Raw genomic sequence first — 10,408 nt, 5'->3', positions numbered from 1 at the left:
ATGTCAGACTGTTGCTGTTGCAACTTAGGGTCTACACCCGCTGATAATGTATCGACCTTAACCCCTATATCAAACGACCTATCTACACTATCATCATTGACCGGACAATCTACATCTACATGGCGCACATGACTGTGTTTAGCCTTGGTAGCGACTTCAAAATCTTTGAACAATTCCAGTGCGGCATCTCTGAAATGGTTAAAGGTTTGGCCAGAGTTAGACAGCTGCAATCTCTTCAGCTCAAATCGTGCGCTTTGTCCGCGCGCTCCTGCCACAAACTGATTGATAAGAGTTTTGTCCTTCAGTTTTCCTAAGGAATCTCTCTCATCTTGGGGAGCTATGCGCAAAATTCTCTCATACATCCTAATTAAGGCACGGGAGAAATCCATCAGGGACTCATCTTCTAATTGCCCTCTTTCAAAGAAAACCTTCTGAAGGGACTGTAGTGTCTCCCCTCCCCCAAACTGGTTATAAAGCAGTTTAATCAAGAGCGAGTGATTGGATTTAACATCTTCCCTACTTTTTACTTCTACTCGCGCAGGTCCAGCCAAATGATCAACTATCACTTGAGCCTTCCCCTTCTCTGAGATGTTGCACTGCCTACAGTAAATATCAACTTCCTCTAACCACTCCTTCAGAGTCGGGTCTCCTGCCCTCACTGGCTTTCCCTTAAACCGCTCAAGTTTGATCGGTCGTTCCCTGGTGGTACTATTCTGTTTTAACGCGTTCGCTAGTTCCGAGACTAACTGAGTCATTAAACTCGCCTCCGTTGCCATAGTTGTCTGAACTATCCTAGCTACACACACGCGCAAGTCCACAGCGCACACAAAATCAAGTATCAAAGCCAGAAAGGACCCCCCAAAAAAAAAATTAATGGGAAACTACCAAGCCCACACAGACTGCCACGCAACAACTGTCTGAACTACACAATTACTGGCCCCTTAACCGTGTATGCATGCACATAACCTTGAATGAATTTACCCCACATTCAAACAGTACCCGCTAATACACAATTCCCATGAAATTAAACGCACTCACTAAGAAAAACAATGTCAATTGGGCCTAATTAACAATGAACAATACCGCTATTAAACAGTTCATTGTCGACTCCGTCTCCGGTGCATTTCTCCACTTCAACACAACTCCTCCGGGTAGAACCACTGATGCTTGAATAGCCCGTCTGCACCGTCGCTCATCAACACCGTTGGACCATGCATCCGACGCGATCTCCGGCTGCACACCGTGTCGCTCCTGGACTCGCTCCCCGTCACACACCCACAGCGTGCGGTCGCACGCCCGATGACTGTGGCGAAATCTTCAACTTTTGATCGAGTCCCAGTCGTCTGCACTCACCAAACACGGCCAAGAGAACCAGTCCGATGGCTTGATGATGACCCCGCAGCATCTGCAAAACTATAGTCCCGCCGAAGAATAACTACAAACACCCCATCCGTGTTACCAATTTGTAGTGGGCGCGGAGTAGCGCCGTGGGGCTTGAGTCTCGTTGGGGGCGAGTTGACATACACACACACACACAGCGGAGATTAAGTTTCACCGGAGAATCACTGATTATTTATTCATTAATTAATGTTCATTCGTCTTCATTGGTTGCTCAGGGTCGAAGGGAAGGAGGTAGCCAGTCGCTGCACCAGGCTAAGCACGACAAACAGTAGCTTTCATCATGATTTCCAGTGGTATTCGGGGGATTTATCTCTGTATTTTCCCCAACTCGGAGACCATTCCTCTCATCTCTTCCCGTGACTGACACAGATTTCTATTCTTCTCGTTTTCACTAGTATAGTTCCGGAGCACTGCCCCGCGAAGCCTGTTTACCGCTGTCTGGGTTACCTCTCCCTTCTCTTAGAATAAACAGCTTTTGTATCACTCTAAAGAACCTTAGTAATATACAAAGAGTATACTTAACTACCAAATTATGTAAGATACAGTCTTTTATAAGCACCAAACAATCATTAATGAGGCCCTATATTATCTTACACGACACCGAATGCCAGTCTTTGCAGACATATCCCTGCGCTGCATGGATACACGTTCTATTTTTAGAATATTGTGCACACACCTGGGAGGCCAGCTTTTGGCAATTTAACGGTGAGTAGGCGAGCGCCCTCTGTTGGCCAAATTTGTGAATGATCAACAACAAATCACTATCATAAGTCATTTCTCCACACCAACCAAGAACAAAAAGTGTGGTGTTTTCTATTACATATAAAAAAAACCAACTGTGTGGTAGGGTAGGTAAAAATCTGTTTTGGGGGTTTGACATTTCTATAGCCTAAAAATAAAGGGTAGGATGATAGTCGGTAAACTTTTACTTTTTTTCTCTATTTTGCATGCATTAGTTAACATGTGAATCATTCTGCACTACTGACCAACTACCTGATTCTACCTTCTCTTTGAGCGTGGTGACTTCTTCCTTGCTGATCTTCCAAGGAAACTTCTCCGTGGTCTCCAGGCTGCTTCCTCATCCAGCATCCAGGGTTTGGAGAGCTCCTTGATGATTGTGTTGGTCTTGATCTTACCCAACCCACCAATCTAGACGGAAACCAATCAGGAAGGAAAATTTGAATGCATTTGCTCTAAATAAATTGTGTCCAGGTCTTGGAAAAGACCAACGTTAGCGCTTCAAAAAGCCAAAAACCTGGACAAATCTGGTTTAATGGTCTTGTTATACATTTTGCCACTTTGACTTAATTTTTTAAAGACCTGCTTGCATTTTACTCAAACTGTTCATCAAAATTCATTCCGCAAAGTCTTCTTCAAGTACTCAACTGTAAGTACACATTTCGGTACTCAAAATACTCATCGAAATATTCATTAAAATAATTCACCAGAGGTACACAAGCCTTTTAAAAAGTTACTCAACTAATACAAAACCTCAGGATTCATTGAAAACAAATGAATCGACTCATAAAGTAGTACTCAGTAAAAAGTAGTCTACTAAGTCAAAAACACTACTCAACTCATACTCGACTTATCGCAGACTGCTTCACTCATCAAGCAGACTCGACTTAAAAGACCAAAGTTATCAAACAGTACCTCAATCCATTTAAAACTGGTGTTCCAGAGTCCCTAACTTAACTCAACTAAACTCAACTTAAATAGATTCAAGTTTAAGTTTCAAACACAGGCAAAGTTCTTGTATTCATTTTCCATTGATTAGACACTGGAGTCATTCTGAACGACTGCAACACTCAATCTTTGGACGACTTTCATGTGTAGTTGCTCCTCAATATTTCAAACGTCAAACTTAATTCAACTCTTAGGAATAATTTAGTTCGGCACTTCTCTGAATGCTAGTCTGAAACGCATGTAGTTGTCAAAAGGTACACAACTCATCAAAATGCAGAAAACTTGAGCTATCCACGCATACTCAGGTCTGACCCTGATCCCCCTCATAAGCCTACCTGCATGAGTGCCTGTGCCCCGGTTCTTAGCGTAGGGCTTGCTACCATGGCTGGGAATTGATCTTCTGAACATCCACCCATTTCTCCTGAGAGTCTGTCAGAAGCTCCATCCAATGTGTACTCTGCTCACCCTGTATGAAAGGCGGGACAAAATGTTTCCCCTTAAAGCTTAGCATCTATATTTACTAAAGAAATTAATACTCTACTAAAATAATAATTAAAAAAAAATCTTTCTCTCAAATTGTTCACATAAAAAAGACAAATCACCCACTCTTTATCATGACATTTATACGGTAGGTGTTCAGGGAAAATATTTAGTTGGTGAATGGTGGGTTTTCTCCAATTTTGTAAAATTGGCTCTTATCTGCTTTTGCAAATGTACTCTTCAAATGCTCTGCCTACTAATTGACTAGGCCTAATTAGTGTGAATAAAAAGTCTAGAGTTTGACGTGACTAACGTTATCAGGTTTAAATCGAGTTGTTGTCTGCATGCGCTATAGTCCATGCATGTGTAGTCGGACAATAATGGGATATCATCAAACAACAGGCGGCGCCCTTCACAATTAACGGTGTCAAGTGACTGAACAAAAATAAAAACGGATAACGAAACCATTTCCCAATTCCTAAGCAAAAAAGAAAAACGGATAACGAAACCCACTTCCCCAATTCCTAAGCAAAAAGAAAAACGGATAACGAAACCAATTCCCATTTCCTAAGCAAAAAGAAAAACGGATAACGGACTTCGAGTCCAAAATCCATTCTCGACACTGGACAGCAAAACGGGTAACGAATAACGATTCCCATTTCCCTATTCGACAACCAAACGGAAAACGAATAACGATTCCCACTTTCCTATTCGACAGTTAAACGGATAACGAATAACGATTCCCATTTCTCGACTCGAAAGCAAAACAAAAAACGAATAACCGAGAAAGGAATTGACATTTCTCAATGCATGATGGGAAAATTCGGACTTCGAAACTTTTTCGCAACCCTGTCCCCAGGGTTAACTTTATGTCGTAACTTTCTTTCCTGTATTAAGTACCTGTCAGTGCGTACCGCTCAACACTACGTAAACGAGATTGTATTTGACACCGTTAATTGTGAAGAGCGCCACCTGTTGTTTGGTTTTCCCGATAATGTATGTGGCGGTAGGCTAGGCCTGTACACCAAGCATGTTTTGTCAGGTAAGCCTGGACTATTTACTTGTCAAAATTCAACTTCCTTTCGGCGTACTGGAAAGATTCCCATATCTGGACATTACTCATTTCTCCCTTTAGTGATTTATGCCACAATTCCGGTTTAAAATGTCCAAAAATATTGGATTTAGCAGGGAAATTTGTTACCTAAAAACTATAGTCGGAGTCCCTTATCGCGGCATCCCTTTATCGCGGCATCCCTTTATCGCGGCATCCCTTTATCGCGGCATCCCTTTATCGCGGCATCCCTTTATCGCGGCATCCCTTTATCGCGGCATCCCTTTATCGCGGCATCCCTTTATCGCGGCATCCCTTTATCGCGGCATGGAAAATTTCTCCTTTTGTGTTGACTAAACTCCTTTAAGTGGCAATTTTTATCCAGGTCCTCCAGGCCATAAGGACTTACTGCCGAGTCGTATTAAAAAAGGACGATTAAAAAATGTTGTTTTTTTTGGGACTTTTAACGATTTTTAATAAATATTCACATTTTCCAAAACCTGCAAATTTTCCCTCTCCCGTCACCGTGTCTGTTAAAACTAAACGCAGTGGCTATTGTTACGGCAGCCGTAATGCACCTCCCATTTTCTATCGTTACGGTAGACTGCAACTTTTATAAAAACATGACAAGAAAATATAAAATAAGAAGGACAAAAGTGAATTTGAACGTTATAAAATTCGGACTTTATTTCCCTTTTAAAAAAAATCCTCCAAAGCCTCAGGTTAGAAAAGGAAAAAAATTCGAGTGCAAAACTGAGATCCGAACCCGCAACCTCGCGGTGCAAAATCCTACAGTCTGTCGACTGAGCTGTCGCACTGCTCACCTGCACGTGGGGAAACAAATAATTATATACCTGCGTGCGTATCAAAAAAGTATCGTAGAGGGCGCTAAACAACGAATGCCGTAACGATAGCCACTTCGAAAACTAAAAGGTACCGTCTATATTTTAACATAAATCATTAATGGTGCTCTGTCCATGATAGTTCCATTGTCTGGTTCTCCTTCTACAGCTGCAAACACAAAATGAAGTCAAAGGAGGATATTTCCACCGCGAAATCATAAAAACTTTTACGGGATCAAAATAAGGACAGCGCGTAAGAAAAAATAAAACGGCACACCGTGTAAAGTGAATGGCACCCAATCGCCAATCAGTAGACTTGTCACAGTGATTTTTCTTCTCCTTTCGGGGAATGGCAGGGTTTTAAGAAATCATCCTGCAGGGATATAGTCTTTCAAAGTGTAATCAACTTGAACGTTACAGGGAAAATATCAGACTTTATTCAGGGGATGTTTTGGTAAAACATTCACTATGAAAAAAAAAAGTTGAGATTATTATAAAAACCACAATTCCCACATACCGCGATAATGGGGAGTCCACCTCCATTCGCACATTCCGAGCATGTCTATTTTCACAGGCATTTGAAAAGGAAGAGTTATACAACCTAAGAGACAGGACAATTCGGGAAGGTTAGCAAGCAATCTCTATTCCAAACAAGAAACGTGATAAGTATCGCGATAATACGGCGTTCCATCCTACATGCTTACTGGCACTGCCAGCATCCTACTGTCTGAAAAAAACACCAAGGACATTTCACTAAATGTCCAGAACTCCAGGTATGGAATCTTTCCGGAGTATTTTTTAACCCTTACCCACCTCACTCCTCCAAAATCCTCCTGGCGGTTTTGGAGGATTCTAGAGGATTGAGGACGAATGGTGATTGAATCAAATGAGGATTCTGGAGGATTGAGGATGAATGGTGATTGAAGCATAGAAGGATTCTGGAGGATTGAGGATGAATGGTGATTGAATCACACGAGGATTCTGGAGGATTGAGGATGAATGGTGATTGAAGCACATGAGGATTCTGGAGGATTGAGGATGAATGGTGAATGAAGCACAAGAGGATTTTGGAGGATTGAGGATGAATGCATTTTGTGGCAGGACTGTCTGATGATTTTGAAGGATTTGACGTTGGTTATCCTTCATTTAAACACGAGTGAAAAATTTTTGGATGAGGAGGATTTTGGAGGATTGATGATGAATGCATTTTGAGGCAGGACTGTCTAACAATTTTGAAAAATTTAGGTGGAGTTGCAAAATTTTGGAGGATTGAGGATGGTTCTAAGCAAAAAGGGCCTAGGGGGTTATTATGCTTAAATTGCATACATTGTGAGACTTTCTTTTTATAGCTCCATGATTGTATAGTAAGTCTTCCAGAACTGTAAGTGTAAGGGTTTTAAACTAAGTTCAGGAAGTATGGTCATACTCCTAGAAGAACTATATCATGATGCTCCGCGGGGCGGAGCCTCATAGACACAAAACCCCGCAAAATTGTTTGCAGCACAAAACACTAAGTACAAAAACGTCATGAACGTCCATCAAAACACAGTGAGCGAACTGAAAATCATCGATCGAAAAAATGTCAAAGGTCAACGTCATTGGTCAAGGTCTAGGTCATTCCATTGACCAGTAACTATCCTACTACATGTACTTGTAATTTCACACCTTATATCAACAAACTCAGGCCGAGCCGGTTTCAACAGCACCGCTGTATTTGTTGCAGTGAATGTTTATTGATTCATTTTATTTCATTAACAGCTTTGAAAATGGAGTTGAGGCCAGACAGACAGGGGGCATAGGACTGCATATTTGCTCTCAGGTCATTTTATCTAATGCATTTAATGTTAGACACTATTCGTTTTTGAACTTTTCTCCAAAAAGGTGAAATATTTATTGCCATTATTACCCTCTGTTACTCATTACCAATTTTTTTTAGAATTATTCTTGACCATTCTCTTGACCACTTTGATCTTTTGTAAATTTGTCAATTATTTGGGAAATTGTTCTCAAATTTCACAGTAATTATTGTCCACCAAATTCATCAAACAATGACCTTTCCAAAATATAGTAGATGAAAACAATATTTGAACTAAACCTTATGAATTAGAAGATTAACACTCCGACGCAGAAACTAGCCCTTTTGGGGACCCAATTAGGTTAATTACCTTAATAAAAAAAAAACATTTCAAACCAATTCTGGTGATCTTCCATCTAATCCTAGCAAGAGACATCCTCTACGGATATATGCAGTCACCTTTAGTGTGTGACCCCGGGTCAGGCATATCTGAGCCTGACAACCTGGGCTGCCCATATACATATGCACAAAACAAGGTCACTTGCGGGTAGCCAGTGCACGACTTGACCACAGACTATGTATACAACATCTGTTTCCTGTCAATGACCTCCTTATTTATAGTCTACAGACATGTCGAGATTGTGTACATCTATACAGTGTTGTGTAGCCTCAAACCAAGGCGCTAAATATCTGGGTCCCCGGAGGGACCCCTTACTGTAAGCGTGTTAGTAAATAGGCTTTCTGCGTCGGAGGGTTAAGATGTTAAAATAACTTGTTTTCCTTTGTTTCTTGAAGTTGACAGAGTTTGAAGGTTCTACCAAGGATGTCAACTGTGGAGCACATACAGGATGCAGAGCACACTGATGACGTATCACCATGGCAACGCGTATTGCTCAACATCACTTGAATGAGATTGTACCTGACACCGTTAATTGTAAAGAGCGCCACCTGTTGTTTGGTTATCGATCAACATCATGCAGCAGATAATGCAGCGGTAGGCTATATAGGCCTGTACGTCAGGTAAGTCTGGACTATTTATTTCTCAAAATTCAACTTCTTTTCGGCGTTCTGGAAAGATTCCCATATATCTGGACATTACTAATTTTTCCCTACAGTGACCTATATCACCATTAAAAGGGATAATGTGTCCAAAAATGTCGGATTTATAGCAGGGAAAAGTTGCTACCATGGCATGCCTACTGAGAAAACATGTCAAAGGACATTTCCTAGTCTTTGTTGGTCAGTGACGTCTGAGGTATGGGAGTCTTTCCGGAGTATTTTGGAATGCTTTGCATACATTGTTGGGTAAGACCTCTTTTTATAGCTCCATGATTGTATAGTCATATAGTCAGCAGGGCCAGGGCCTATTGTTTTTAGTTCACCGCACCTACCCCTATTAAGAACCCAGTATCAATGCACACATATAGTGGTGTTCCCTAACGTGGCGCACTGCGACGTTTCTGCTGACTTTCCTCATGCACGGTTGCCAAACTTCTTTGTTGATAAACTTCAAATTCATTCAGTTGTTACTGGTACTTTTTCAGTAGTGTTTGCCATTTAAATTCTGTAAACAATTTCACTGTCATACAATTTTGAGCAAAATTTATAAACGGTGGCGTCCAGAAATTGGGCCAAAAATCAGCTTAGTGTTCCCTAACACAGCGCACTTGCGTAAATCTTGGAAAATTCCAGGTTAACACTAAAAAAGTTATTCAAAGTTAGCAAATTCTTAATTAATAAATAAATATATCTCTACTTTACCCAACTAGAAGAATGTCAGAAAAATATTTTCTTATTTTTGGGTGAGTATAATCATGGTGAGTTGAAGGTAAATTGTTTCCCGATGATAATTTGAGTTAGAAATATGATTCGGTTTTGTAACTTCAGGGGTTGCCCTTCAGGAAAATCAAGTTTGGATTGATTTTGGGGTCAAAAGTTCAAAGGTCAACGTCATTGGTCAAGGTCTAGGTCATTCCATTGACCAGTATTAACTGTTCTACTACATGTACTTGTAATTTTGCACCTTATATCAACAAACTCAGGCCGAGGAGTTTCAACAGCACCGCTGTATTTTTTAGGAAAGTTGCAATGAATGTTTATTGATTCATTTTATTTCATTAACAGCTTTGAAAATGGAGTTGAGGCCAGACAGACAGGGGGCATAGGACTGCATATTTGCTCTCAGGTCATTTTATCTAATGCATTTAATGTTAGACACTATTCGTTTTTGAACTTTTCTCCAAAAACCTGACAATATTTATTGCCAATCACCCTCTATTATTCAGGACCAAATTTTTTTTGGAATTATTCTTGACCATTCTCTTTATTTGGTGAACAATTTTGACCATTGTCTGACTAGAGGCGTTTGCATGTTGATATTAGTGCTCAGGCATCAAATTACGTCAGGAATCGACCACTAGTCTCGCCCCAACTTGCTCATAGTTGTTTCTGTGGCATGGTTTAGCTGTATTGGCCCTTTTGGGCAATACAAAAGTAGTGCATGTGGGAAAATTATCAGAAAAACTAAGATGACATTTTTGTATGTTTACGTTTATAGAGTTACTTCAACAACAACGATAGGTTCAACTACAACTATGCGCAGGCCAAAGCCACAGCAGGCAACTACAAGGAAGCAGAGGAGGTAGGTTGGACTCCCGGACCCAATTTTTGTTGTTGCGCCCTCAATAGTTGGCCAGTCATGGCGCAGTGACTCGTCATGGTGCCTGAACTAGTCATGGTGCCTTTCATTTGCAAACATCAAAAACCAAAACTACCAAGTTATTATGAAATACCTGACTGTTAGGGAATAATAGTCTCAAGCATCCTGTGAAATCACGGCACCTGGTGTGCTGTCATTTTCAAGACAAGTGGAATTTTGTATCAATTTCCACCGATGGTCGGCCCTGTTTGAGAGAGAAGCCCGACTTTCTGTCTGTTCTCATCCATATACTGTTGCCGTATACCTAGATGTAGAACAAAAAGATATTGCAATAGCTTATTTTCCCACGTGCTGCATCTCTTTGGAATTCCTTGCCTGGTGCTTATTTCCCTCCAACCTATGATCTGTCCTGATTCAAGAGGAGTGTGGAGTGCTGTGGCCTCGTGGTTAAGGGCGTTGGATTCGTGGTCTGCGGGTAAAGCTGCAGGTTGTGG

At 41.0% G+C, this 10,408-nt stretch overlaps 1 long non-coding RNA gene across 1 annotated transcript; it reads left to right on the top strand.

The window, feature by feature from the left end:
- Positions 1–4,514: 4,514 nt before the first annotated feature.
- LOC119739193 lies at positions 4,515–9,869 on the top strand. Its single transcript, XR_005272543.1, has 3 exons — positions 4,515–4,609; positions 8,051–8,275; positions 9,813–9,869. It is a non-coding gene; the product is annotated as an uncharacterized LOC119739193 (long non-coding RNA).
- The last annotated feature ends 539 nt before the right edge of the window (positions 9,870–10,408 follow it).

This window comes from Patiria miniata, unplaced genomic scaffold (genome assembly GCF_015706575.1).
Source record: "Patiria miniata isolate m_02_andy unplaced genomic scaffold, ASM1570657v1 HiC_scaffold_10, whole genome shotgun sequence".
NCBI classification, from domain to species: Eukaryota; Metazoa; Echinodermata; class Asteroidea; order Valvatida; family Asterinidae; genus Patiria; species Patiria miniata.
The sequence above is the reverse complement of the archived record's forward strand: the minus strand, read 5'-3'. Positions and strand labels throughout refer to the sequence as shown.